General features: G+C 35.3%; 1 protein-coding gene across 4 annotated transcripts in view; it reads left to right on the top strand.

Moving 5' to 3' along the window:
* The window catches only part of LOC150097606 (uncharacterized), a 446,553-nt gene that overhangs the window by 201,540 nt on the left and 230,312 nt on the right, over nucleotides 1–14,701 (top strand). The gene's annotated exons all lie outside the window — the stretch shown is intronic.

Here is a 14,701-nt window from a genome sequence, read left to right on the forward strand (position 1 = left end):
AAAGAGAGAATTTACACTTGAATATAATTGAATACGCAGATAATATTGTGTTATTTGCAAGAAGTGAACATTACTTCCAAAGGTAATGCTTTAAACCACAGCAGATGTGCAGTTATTTTAATTGAAATATCCACAGAGAAAACAAAATAATAATGTGAACGGGAAAATATTAGCGTATTAGTAAAATGAATTAACAGAGAAAAAAAAGAACATAGAAGAAAAACACTTTCTAAAAGCTAACAAAATATCTGAATGTAAACAAATTCACAGAAGGATTAAAATAAAGATTAGAAAACAAAAGTAATCTGTAAATTAGTACTTTCGACCAACACGTGAAACGAGACTGGAAGCATAAAAAATATCACTTGCAGTAAAAAGATTAAACACAACAAAATAAAATAATTTTTGATTGAATAAGAAATGAAAAAAAAAAAGATGTCCATTATATGCAAAAGAAGAGATAAAAAGTCAGAATGGAATTGGCATTTAAACAGAACAGATTCAAACAAAAATTAATAAAAAATTGGAAACTAGATACAAAAAAGACCAACTGAAAAACAGACAGACTTTTTTTCATTTCTTTGACCGCAACAGGCTTAAAGCCAGCGACAGAACTGTATAAATTATCAGAACTTTTTTTGTTTCCTTGCTAAGCAAATCATTTATCCTGGTGGATTCGAGCTTTGGTTTTAGGGAGGCGAGACTGTGATTGAAATTACGGCCGAAGCAGGTAAGGCTATGAGACTACCGTATTATTGTTTGTAAATTGCGTGTGCTCTCTTGGGCGGCTTGCCTGCTTTGCTGGATGAACAAACCAGGAAAATCTGACCACCTCCGCATGAAACCAGTTGACTCACCTTCATACGGACACGATTACAATATCCATATTAACATGTTTTGATTTATGAATATGTTTCAATTTTAACTTCATTCACAATGTTTTTTCTTCTTCTTTTATCTTTCTTGGAAGTGGGGGAACATTGTCCGTATATTGATGATAATAACACGTTCTTCTCATGTTAAAACGAGCATTGTCCGTATATTGATGATAATAACACGTTCTTCTCATGTTAAAACGAGCATTCAAATGTTTTTCCTGAAATTACTGTTTACATAAATTCCGATTAACATTGAAAGTTTCAGACGAAGAAGGAGAGAAAAACTCATGCAGCTGATTATTGCAAGGATCCTTACATTAGTCCGAAGTAAAAATAATAATGAATAATAATAATAATAAAAAATTCCTTTTTAATATGCGGTTTACTACTCTACCCTACTTGTCCACATCTATTAACAGAAAACTGTTTGTTGACTTTGGTTTACAAAAGAGAATTCAAATCTACATATTTTAAGGGTCACTCTTTCCGTTTCATAAGGCAAGAAACTGGTAATTATATTTTTAAAAAAAATAGTAAAAACAACTATCGATTTGGGGGTACGAACTTATTAAGTTGCACCTCCATGATGTCCGAGGACTCATCGAGGAAAGCAATGTACACCACACAGTCTACTCAATTTCTCCAAAAGTCTAATCATTATTCTTGAAAGGAGGGGAGGCAAGTTTAGAAAAATTCTTCATAGCATCGACAAATTTGAATTCAGTTTTCTTGGTCGCCTAATCAAAATACTCGCTTCTTTCCTTCGGACTATATTCTACTCACGATTTTTTTTTTTTTTTTTTTTTTAAGTAAGAATGGGTTTTAGTTTTTATTTATTTATAATAGTATTTCAAAATTTTGCAATCTTCTTTAAGCAAGACAGGAATTTAAACGGGTCGCCAATCACTCACCGTGAAAGGCGTACAACTTCGCAAAGATCTCAACTCCCCTGATTTATTGAAAAATGGAGAGAGAGTCGGCTTTTAACAAATAACGTTGGGCAAGATACGCACCGCGTAACTCCCTCTTTGTCCCCTTCTTCCCCATCTTAAGTTGCCAGCGGTAACTAAATCTGGAGATTTCTGTTTCACGAAGGCGAATGGTGTGCTGCTGCTGTCATGCACGTTCCACGAACTTACGGTTGTCTCTGTGTGTGTAATCTCTTGTGCACTGTTTGAAACCAATGCATTAATATCAAAACAAGTTCGTCGTGAGCAACTCCTTAGCTTGTCCCTTCCCGTTCTGCCGTGCTGATCGACGTCATTCACGACTCCGTTTACCTGATAAATGCCGTCTGATGCTGTTACTGACATCTTCTTTCGCTTTTCCCTCTGGCAAACCCATCGTCACCCCTCTCTCTACTGACAGCGGAATTCACCGTGAACTTTAATCTTGCAGGGAGTTTTGAAGTTAGAGGCGAATAATGCAATCGGCCCTTGCGGTGAACAACACAGTAATGTTGTGTACATAAGGCCGACTGCTTGGTTTAAAAATGTCTAGAGAGGAAATATAATCTTATATTCTGTCTGTTTGGTAAGGTTACTGCCAAATAATTTTCCACTAAACAACCCTTTCTGAACTTAAGTGACATTAACTACATTCTGCTCTAGTGTGTTATAGGGTAAACATGCTTGGTTCTGGCGCACTTCAACTGGAGCTAAATATTCTCTTTTATTTATTATATTCGATATTTTGAAAAATTCAACTATTTGGGGTTTGTAAGGACCATATTTTTGTCTCCCATATTCCGTCAAAATAAAATAAACCGAAAGAATAATTAAAATGTAGAATTGATTTCAAAAATATAGTATTCTCATAGTCCTTTTGTTGTGAAGATTTCCGGCAAATTCTTTTTTGTATACTTGTACCGAATATATTCGTTAGTCTGAAGTATTTGGTGGCTTGAAGAAATCATCTACATTTCAGGTTACTCATATGGTGCGTACACACCAGAAAGAAGCGTGGCGAGGAGAGAGAAAAAGGAAAACAGTATTCGTTATATTACCGTGTTGGGCTTATGTAATTGACTTCATATAAAGTCAGTAAATGCTCTGACAGGCAGATTAATTCTGTGCACATAATAATTTTTTTTCAGACACTTCATTACTGGAATATCACAGTTTGGAAAGTACTGCTTATCGAATGCCAAGCTATTCAGAAGCGTTTGTGATCACGGCAAGCGGGTCAGTGCACATTGTACTATACTGAGTGACAGCTAATGGACTTCAATCGTTCAACGAAAGTCCAATATACTTTGCGCAGATACAACGCACCATGCAGGCAACATAATCATTGTAGTCAGATTATCGATTTTGTCGTTCAAATCAAAAGGCTATTTACTTGTTTATGAATCATCTGGATATCATTGCGACATTTACCAGAAATAATATTCGGGATGGGAGGAGTCGCTTTGATAATGATTCGCTTAATATCAGTAAACTGGCAGCACACTTTCGATAAGAAATGTTTTGCTTTTCAAAAATTTTCTTTAAAAATAAAAATTGGTGTACTGTAAAAAAATGCTTATTTTTTTCAAAAAATAGTCATATTTTTCTAATTTGCTACTTTATAAAAAGTTTTTAAAAAAACAGCAACTTTATAAATAATGAATGTTTCTAGTCCAGTTTATTTCGAAATTTATTAACAACTTCTGAGCTACTTTAGTTAACCCTTCTCTCTCTCTCTCTCTGTGAAGAAAACTGAACAGCATGAATTAAATATTTTGCTTAAAAAAAAAAAATAATCCCCCCCCCGTAATTTTATTCTGTTGTTCATCAGCTTGATTCGTTACTGCATTTTCTCATAGGGAAGTTTGTTTCTACTCGCATCCTCCTCCTCCTCACCCATGAAGTTCCGCCGAGGCATACATGCTTTTACGAAGATAACCAACTGGAAAGCATAAGGAAATTGACATTTAATTAACGGGAAATGATAACGAGAAAGATTAGCACTATTCCTGGTGGATAAGACGTGGGGTAGCGATAAGAGAAGAATCCTTGATCTCCCTCGTGTATTAATAGATCAACAAGAGCGTAAATGTTTTTTCACGCCTTAATATCTTTGCCTGAGATATTTTCGACCTTCAGCATATAACATCTCAACTTATGTCACTGTCAACAACCTCGGTGTTGTTAAGACTCCGTGTGACAAAAACAGTAAACTTAATATTCAGTTCGGATATTAATGCAACCTATCAGAATTCCGAAGATCCAAATAGTCGTCAGGCATTTTAAAGTTCGTCATCTTTTCATAATTTCTGTCATTGATATTTACGTATTGTTGAGATGGATAACTCAGAAGTCCATTCGCTTAAGTGAACTGAGTACGCGTACCTGCAAGAGGCTGTTCAAATCCGGATCAACTCATCTTTGATGAGCGCACATACATAAACGATTCAACTCTTCTAAAATGTAATTAAAGAGAATATAATTATAAAAATACGATGAACCAAAACATATAGGTGAACTATTCACACTTGTACAGAAATGTATAAATGTATTGATTCATCGTTATTCTCAGGTAATTGTATCATGTAGTGAAATTATCATCCTTCATGATTTCATTACTAAGCACATACCGAACATGATGGAGAGGAAATGGCTTTGCACAACTTCGAAACGTACATAAATAAATATATTTCATTGGATATGCTTTGGAAGAAGTGTATGAGATCAGGCTTGGTGCAAACATTTATTTTATTTATTTTTATTTTTTTGCATTTAGCGCTAAGCAAAGTACTCCATCGAAATATAATTTCCAATGACGTACTGTAGAATTTTCGGGAATTCTTTGAAGGAGTTTATTTTTTATTAAACCATTGTCCAAGGGAAATAATGGGAATACAAATCGTTCTCCGTCAATGAAATGGCGTAACTTTTATTTCTCTACCCCACCTTCCCAAGTGAGAATTTATCTGAGGGCTACCGTTTGAGTTTTCGTAGAGATCCCTCTGTAGTGATTTTATTGGATCTGCCAACTTTTCGGCCCCCTGCTTCTTCCTACATTGCTTGGTTTCGTCGCATAGTGATTACCCACTGCGAACACTTACGGTTCGGTCAGCTTACTACCGCGACTGTGTCCCTGTAATAGAAAGAAAATGTATTATCCTACTTAATTAGCATTAGTTATTCTTTATTTTGCAGGAATTAACAGAGCAGAGAGGACTGTATTTGAAAGTGTTGAATATACTCACTTCTACTTCTAAAACATGACAATCCGAATACTTAGCTTTTAATTTTTTCAGGAAATGACAGCATACCAGAATATTAATTATAAAAACTTTTTAATGAATAACGGCAATGTATATCGGCAATGCTACATTGCCATCTTCATGGATCATAAAACAATATGTGCACGCATGCACTAATACTGAGCAAATGAGGCTGAATAAAAGCAACAGAAACAGTGCCCCTTAGTGGGCTAAATGGCGTTGTCTTGGCCGTTGGGCTGAACGTTCGTAAAATGAATGCTTCCCAGATTTGTGGCAGTCTTATGCACCCAAATTTGCCGAAATTTGGAAAGTTTTTTTAACCTAAGGCAGATTCGATGAATAGTCTTTCATACTTGTATTTGCTGCGGACAGTGGCCTTCTTCCAGCGTGTCCTGAGTGGCTGTATTGATGGAACTGGATGTAGTCCTTATGTTCGGATATCCTGATATTGGCTGTCCTGCCTGTTTGGCCATAGTAGGACAGTTTACAACTGCAAGGAACCTGGTATACTCCTGGTAAACCTAGGGGATGTGGCTGGGCTTTAGTGGAGCGGATAAAAGATGACAATTTCTTATGGATCTGTAATTGGTTGTAAGGTCATATTTTCTTAATTTTTCAGATGTGCCTCGGATATATAGAACAGTGATAGATTTTGAGTAATCTCTATTTTGAAGGGGGGGGGGGTTTGCTGTTACATGGTTTTATTATTTTTTGGATTTGGGGGAGGTTGTAGCCATTGGCTAAGAAAGTGTTAAGGATATGGTCAAGTTCAGTAGTTATGTTATCCGATCAGATTTATTTTACCCTTTTAATCCCATATTGTTGGGAGGAGGGTGACGTGACTGCTGGTGAATATATCTAACTGTATATGTAGGTTTTCTGTAAACGGAGAATGCTAAAGATCCATGGGGCTGGCGTGCAGAGAGGATTGTATTTGAAATACTTAATCAGAGTATCTAGGAATGGGAACTGTTGTTGTTTTCCTTTCCCAAGGTAAACTGGATCCTGAGGGTGTTGATTGTTTAGGTGTGTTAAGAAATTGTGCATTGTATCCAGGCCATGCGGCCAAATGGAGAATACATCATCCAGGTATTCTTAGCCAAACCGTGGGGTTTTGTGTGGCAGAGTTTAGGGTGTTTTCTTCAAAGGTCTCCAAAAAGAAGTTGGCCAGGAGTGGAGAACCCATGGCAGTCCCCTCTATCTGCTTGTAAAATCTAAATACTTATCTTTATATGGTAGACGAAAAAAAAGAATTGAAAACAAAACAAGAGAAAAAAAATCACTAAAACATTAGATGTTTTAATAATTAATTTTCAACTGTTAATTAACACTGTATAAATCCCATCATATTCTCCCAACTTGGAATACTACTCACACATTTGAAGTGGTGCACCTTAAACTTCCCTGAGAATATCATCATCATTCCTTCACGTTTTTCCAAAACCATAGGAACATGAGCAGCTGTTGGTCAACATCTATTTACTTTGCAGTCCCGAACCAACTTCTCTTCCTCTCTTTCATTCGATCTATTTTTGTTCTCTTCTTTGGAACAGTCTTCCTCACTCTATCTTCCCCAAAGAAAAGACAGCTCTTCAAGAAATACGTCAATAGATTTTCTTTTTTTTTGGGGGGGGGGATTAACCATTAGAAAAGCGAGTGGAAACTTTGCAGCATCTTTTTTTTGTTGTTGTTGTCTTGGTGAAGTTACCAATGGGGATAATGTAGTGACATCACTTAACAGTATTGAGTAAATCCGTTATTTGACTACTGTAGTGAATTGAGTCATGTGAATCGGTTCATATAAATAAATTCACTTCATGGAGTCATTCTGCTATCTCTGAATGTAAGGGAGCATGTTTTAAATCTGCAGTTCCTCATGCAAACTGTTATTTTCGTGAAGCAAGAATATTCACACTCTTCCTCATAATAATAACTGATTTCAAACGAAACAATGAGCTCACCTTTTAAAAATTTCGCTGTTACTTTCGGAATATAACACCTGTTTGCTAAAGGAGCCCTCCCCCCCCTCCTACTTCTTTTGGGGAAGAAAACGTCGTTAGAGGATTTATTTATTTTGCTAGTTGCATTTTCAAATATGCGTAAAAATGCATCTTAAACATTTCTTTTTAATATGTTCAAACATTTCATGTGACACTTTCAAAGATTTTTGCGTTAAGTGCTATAAATACCTAAAGCCAAGGGTATTTGTCGCCCAGGTGCAAACTTTTACTGCATTGTATAATCTAAATTAGATATTAGCTACATAAAATGCTGCCCTATCAATATTGCGGCCCGGGTGCGGTGCACCCCCTTGCACCCTCGGGTTGGCGCGGCCCTGCCTAAAGTCACCTACCAGATTTCGGAGTATACTCCCTGCTCTTAAGCATTTAAATCAATTTTCTTTCGATTTTGGCGTCATCTTCTGTTCTAGTTTTCTGTTGTACACAAACTGTGCAAGTCTCCTTTTTTGAAGGGCATTGTATTCCTTTTTTAAAGGATATTACAAGCACTCTGTATCACACATACAAATTTGTTTTTCATTTTGTGTAATTATTTTTATTTTATTTTATTTTATTTTTTTTTTTCAAGTCACTCTAGGCCTTCAGTAAGCAGGATAGTGGTCACACACTAGTCGATATTCATCTTCCACTTAAAGATTTTCTCAAACATTCATGACCACGGTGGGGATTCGTATCTTTATTTGGAAAGCGGAAACAATATATAAGGGAAAATAATGTTTATACTAAGAAAATCTAAGTTCGAAAAATGATCCCTTTTTTTCCTTGAATGCATCGATAATTACGAACTTGTAAAACCTTTGCCACAATTATATGAAATATAAAGATCGGAGGGAAACTATATTCGCTTTCATTTGGGATTTTTCTAGGATTTCAATTGTGATATTTTGCATCGGCTGTGGCAAAAAGCCTTAAAAAATGAAAAAAGAAACGCAGATCCCATTAGAATTGGTTATTTCAAGTAGTGAAATCTATCAAGTTTCTTGTACAACTTACATCACTCACAAATGCGCAGATTCAAACGGTAAACGTAAGTAAGCGAATGCAAGAGAAGCAGTATAGGACCTACTGTGAAATTTCAAATATTTCAAGTAATTCAGAATATATTGGCTTGTTTGGAAACTAAATAAATTACTAACGTTTGTTAGTATTTTGTTAATTACGTGTTTAAATACCAAAGCTTCGTATAATTATACATAGTTTCGTTTACCTGACAGTGTCTCGCGATGCGTTTTATTTTTAAAATAAGTAGGTTGTACACTCACGATCTACCGTTATTTTCGTATTATATTCGCACGAATACATTATGAAAATTGCAATGACTGAAGCGAACAAAAAACAAAAGTTAAATATCGAGTACTTATTACTAATAATCATTTGTGACAGTTACTCTATGTTCCATAATTCGACATCTGCTGTTTTTTTGCAATAGATATCTTAGTCAATTCATTGTCTGATAACGTTGGGTTAATTTTTATGTGATGGACTGATTGAATGACGGCTTTAAATCGATATGCTCCGCGTGTAGTAATCTAAAAGTTCTGTTTGTGTTTCTGAGTTTTAATATTTGGTTTTAATTAAAGAATATATACGTTCATCTTTGTTTATCTGCCGTAAGTTATAAAATATTTCCCTGATTGTTTTTATTCGATCAGATAGTCTGTTAAAATAGTTTGCATCTTCATTATTCTTATTCGCTTTCGATGATCTTGGCCATTCATCCTTCACACTCTTCACAAGACACTTTCTAATGCGGCATTTACGACTTTTAACGATAAACTATCGTTTTCTGATCTGACACTATCATTATTCATTCTTCTGCCCCTCAACGATCTTCCGTTGCACTCCATCATTTTCTCCATCAACCACCCCTCTCTTTAATGTACTGTCTCTGCCTGTAGCACCGAAACAGGGTGCACGGTGACATCCGGCGTTTTAGAAATACATATTGGAGAACTCTGCGATGTTAAAAGACCTGAAAAAGCTGGTCTTTTTTTTATTTATTTATTTTTGGAGGATGGGATATCCACTTCAAGAGATCCCACGTAAGTTAGAAGACCGTCTCCATAAAAGTACACTTGTAAAACCACATTTGTTTTAATTGGAAGATATCACTGTAGATAGGACTCTCCCATAGGAGTTATGGGGAGATGGTATACCTAATGCAGAAACTAAACGAGTAGCCTGTAAGTCGCTTGGTGTGGAGCAATTCTCCTGTTAGCGAAGAGAATTATACACTTACTTGAGCTAGGAATCTTTGTATTTTTATCCCCCAAGCGGTCAAAAGAATTACTAATTCGATTATGTTGCTCCAGGTTGTGTTACGGGATGCTTTTATAACTGTATCGTTCTTTACGATTTTTTTCGAAAAAAAAAATCATTTTACAATTGAAAACTAAATCTGCCAAATCATTTTTGGACAAAGTGGCATAGTAGTAAATTTCAATGATTATTTTAAGAAAAATGTCATTGTAACGCCACTGTTGGTTGCTAAACTTGATTCCCAAAAACTTAATGGCACAACGGGAGTTGATTTCTCTGGCAGATGAGTGGTCAGCTGTCTTCACTTTATTAGCTTCACCTATATCTGGCTACTGCCTCATAAACTCACATAATGGTCTATCATTTAGTGTTCTATGTAAGGTATTGTTCTATTGTATCGGTAATTTTCCAGTAGTCTGACTCGACAGATTAAATATGCATATATGTTCATTTCTAAGTAGTCCTCACGTGTTTAGGAAGACGGTCCGTCCCTCATTTCTCTTGTTATTTCCTTGCTTGAATAGCTTAGTCCGATACTTTATCCAAAAGTAAAATTTCAGGACTAACATTTAGCTTAACTTGAGTAGAAGGCGTTTTCGTTTATGAAAGTTGTATCAGAGATCGCTGTGTCTAGAAGTTCATTCCCGTTTATGTCATGACACATGTACCCATGTATCGCACAGTGTCAGCAAGATTTCTCTCTCTCTCTCTGGTGTGGTTTGTAAAACCCTTTTCTTTGGTTTTTCTGTCAATAACAGCCTGCCTGGAATTTATTTCCAAATTGTCTCTGGAACTGTCGGCAGTAACTGGAAATTTGGTTTTGTGAGTTGTTCTTCTTCCCGTTTACTAAGTTAGGGCTCAATGTGATATATTTACTTTGTGGTTTATCCAACTATCAGTCACAGGAATTTCTACAAACACCTTAGATCTGGCCTTTTTTAGTGTCTGGATATTTTAGCCTATATGATATCAGCGCTTTAGTAGGTTGTTGAGAAAATATGAATTCACTTAGGGGAATCTGCTGATATCAGTTCTGACGAACAACAGTCATGGAGATATACTATAGAAAATGCATGCAGCAGATAATGAACATTTGTAATAAGAAACAAGTAATCAGAGAGAGACTCACTAATATAACTGCTCTCTCTCTCTCTCTCTTGTGCACACAATTAAAATTTTTTTATGAAACCATCTCAGGTTCTCGAATAGTACTGTAATGGTAGATGGATTTGGGATTTGTATGAAGGGAAGTAAACATCTTAGCATATACTTTCCTGGATGCTAAAAAAAAAGGCGATGTTTGTAATATGTATTACGAAAAGACTGCAGAAACGTTATCTAAGGAAAAAAATTTCACCTTATCTGGTGTTGTTGAAAGTTTGAGATTAAAGGAAAAATAGTTCTCTTTGAAAAATAAGTTAAATTGAGTTTTTGGCATTGCAGTTAAAAACGTTATCGGATTCTCATTGAGGAATGGTTTTAGATGTTAATATTTAAGGAAAATATGCTTTTTAAAGTGGAAACAACAAATTTTGTTTCCACTTCCTTAGGAAACAAGTTTTGTTGGTTTTGCAGTGGGCAAAGGTTGTGAAACACGCAAGAGGAGTGCAACATAACTATCTTCATCTAAATGTGAACGAGATTTGCACTGAATAGCAGATAGTCGTTGGTACAGGAAAGAAGAGCATATACGAAAAAACGAAGTCCAAAATTTGAGTTGATATCTGTCTACCATCATATGCAGTGCGGACGGTTAGAGAAGGCACTAATAATCCATTTGTAAAATACATAATCGAGATTATAGGGAAGCAATTAATTTTTAAAAGATCTTTATGATTTCTGTATGGATTGCAAGTGAGTCAAAGTGATTATCAGTTTATTTTTCGAACCTTTGCTTTAGAAATGAATAATCTTATTCTTCATGTTTCATACTTTTGAGTCGTACTCGTATTCATAATGGGTTTCTGTCCAGGAAAGAAGTTGATTTCTAATTTCTTCATTATTTCAGAAAAGACAGAAATGAGAACAGAAGGTGATTGATACTTATCTCGCTTCTTGAATGTGAGTCAGTTTCGACATTACAAGATAAACAGCACTGAAACATGAGTGTGTAAAAAGTGGCACTGTGCACTAGTAGTCAACGATGGAATACTACCCTTCAGAACGACTGGGAGTGTCATAAAGGGATCAGATAATATTTCTTCCAATTTCTTTACGTAAAAAAATAACAGAAAAAAAAACCCAAAGAAGACATTTTGAAGGAAGAAATTGAAAACTAGATTATTAATATAGGATTGGACGTAAGATGACGAAGCCATAGTATGCTTCGTGTTATTAATGACTTGATTTATTGCTCTTTACACCTATAAGGTGCATGAGGCCATGAGTTTAGCATGCCATCCTCTTCTGTCCAGTGCTGCTTCTGTTGCTTTCCCCCAGCTCGATCATCCTAGTTTGTTTCGTTCTTGAATTACCATCCGGCGCCATGTCATTTTGGGTCTTCCCCTCTTCCTTTTACCATCAGGCGTCCATGTCAATGCTATTCTTGTGTGTTCTGATGGTGGCATGTTCTCAATACATGGCCTATCCATGTCCATCTGTGTTTCTTTAACTCTATTGTAATGGTTTTGGTTTTGTTGTAAATTTCAATATTTGAGATTTTATTGGCCAGTAAATTTTGAGAATTCTGCGAAGACATTTTGTTTGGAAGGCATCTATTTTATTTTCTTGTTGTTTGGTTAATTTCCATGATTCACTTCCATAAAGTAATACAGATTTAACAGTTGAGTTAAAAATTTGCACCTTTAAGTTTGTTTTCACATTGGATGATTTCCAAATTTTCTGTCAAGTTTTAAATGCGTAGCAAGATTTTTTTTATTCTTATTGCAATGTCTTCGTTGGTACCACCTTCCCTGCTGACAGTTGCTCCGAGGTAATTAAAAGTGTTTGTCACTTCTACTTGATCTCCATTTATAAAGATTGGGCCGTTCTTTTTACTGTTGATTTTTAATATTTTGGTTTTGTTCTCATTGATGTGTAAGCCTATTTGTTTTGCAGTTTCCTCTAACTTCGCTTTCTTAATTTTCATGTCTTCAAATCTAGATGCTAGTAGTACAATGTCGTCAGCATAGTCCAGATCTTCTAATGCGGTGTCAATGTTCCACCTTATTCCAGTTTTCAGGTTTTTCAGGGTATGCCGCATTATCCAATCTATGACAATGATGAAAAGTGTTCCAGACATGACACAATCTTGCTTAACACCAGTTTTGATGTAAAAACTTTCGGAAGCTATTCCATTTAATAGAATTTGTCCTTTACTTCCATCATACAAACATTTTATAATATTTATTATTTTGTCAGGAAATCCATAATTTTTCAGGATTTTCCATAGACATTCTCTGTCTATGCTGTTGAAAGCTTTGGTAAAATCAATAAAACTGAGATACATAGTTGAATTTAGTTCAACACTGTTCAATTATGTTTCTAAGAGTAAAAATTTGATTCATTGTGCTTCTTCCATTTCTAAAGCCTGCTTGTTCTATTCTCAGAATTTTCTCAATGCTATTTTTTATTCTGCTTATTATGATTCTAGTGAATATCCATGGTACTGATAATAGGCTGATTCCTCTCCAATTGGTGCATTCTGTAAGATCACCTTTTTTGGAATTTTGACTATTTGTGATTCTTTCCAGGTACTCGGAACCTTCTCGGATGCCCATATGATATCAAACAGTTTATACAGTATAGTTGCTGATGTTTTTAGGTCAGCTTTAAGCAGTTCAGCACTAATGTTATCATTTCTACTTACTTTTCTATTCTTTTCGATCTTGATTGTTTCCATGATTTCTTGTATTATGATCTCTCCTATGTTTACATGAAATTCGAATTGATTTCGCATCTCTTCGAAAGGGGATTTGATATTTGGATTTATAGAGTCGTGTTTAACATTTAATAATTCTTCGACGTACTCTTTCCATCTTTGTTGGACTTCTTGCTCTTGAGTTAGTAGTTGACCATTTTTATCTTTAAACCCCCCCCCCTACATTCATTCATCTGATAGGTTCCTCCAAGTTGTCTTGTAATTTTATAAACTTCTCCAATTTCCAGTATCATTCGCTCTCTGAGCATCCTCAGCCAACAGCTGACAGTAGTTTCTCTTGTCATTTCTGGCGGAGCGCTTTACCGTCTTATGTACTTCTTGGTATTGCTTCTGATATTCTCCATGCAATCTTTCTGATTTGCAGTTGTTTATTTTCTCTTTTATCTTCTTCCTTTCTTCAATTAGTTTTAATGTCTTTCCTGTAATTCATTCTTTGTGTGACTTCCCACTTGTCACTCCTAAAATAACTTCTGCAGTTTTATTGAAAGCTTCTTTACACTTTTTCCAGTTGGCTTCAGTCTTATTTTCTTCATAATTTTCATTTGATTCTTCCAAAACTGAGAATCTATTCTTCAGTTCATTGGTAAATTTCTCTTTTATTTTATTTTCCAATGTTATATTTAATTTTCTTATTCTTTTTAAGTTTTGAATGTCTTGCTAGCTTTAATATAATTATTGCGGTTAGCAGAAAATGGTCTAAAGCTGCATCAGCTCCTCTTTTAACCCTTACTTCTTGTAATTTCCTCTTGAAAGTATTACATATAGCAATGTGATCGATGTGGTTTTTTTATTTTTCCATCGGGAGAGATCTACATGTTAGTTTGTGAATTTCCTTATGTTTAAAGATACTATCTCCTATAATGAGGTTATTTAATTCACAGAAGGATGTAATAAGTTCTCCATTTTCATTTTGCTCACCACTCGCTTCGTTTCCTATAGCACGTTCATCCTCCGTCTTTCTTTTCCCTACTTTAGCATTCATGTCTCCCATCAAAATTAACAAGTCGTGTTTGGGGACTTTATCGATCACTTTTTGGAGTTGTTCACAGAATTGTGCTTTCTCCATTTCTTCGTCATCATTTATGGGTGCATATGCTTGTACGATGGTCAATTTCATGAACCTGGAGAAAAATCTAGCTTTAATTATTCGGTTTTTATTGGGTTCCATTCCATCAAACTTTTCCTTGCTTTCTCACTTACGATCACTGCAACTCTTTTTTCTCATGTTTTTCATATCTTTCTCCAATACAATATGCAATGTTTGTCGGTTGTTCTTATCTCACTGAAACCTGTCCATCTTGTTTCAGCAATTCGTAAGATATCGTGTTGACTATCTGCCTAGTTTTTCCAATTTGGTACATTGTGCGAACGTTCCATGTTCCAATTTTAAGTTTAATTTTAGGGTGAGTGATTGACTTCATCCGTAAGTGAGGTTCCATGAAGCTTTGCCCCA

Source organism: Typopeltis vanoorti, chromosome 17 (genome assembly GCF_054136105.1).
Source record: "Typopeltis vanoorti isolate ZY-2024b chromosome 17, IOZ_Tvanoo_1.0, whole genome shotgun sequence".
Taxonomy (NCBI): Eukaryota; Metazoa; Arthropoda; class Arachnida; order Uropygi; family Thelyphonidae; genus Typopeltis; species Typopeltis vanoorti.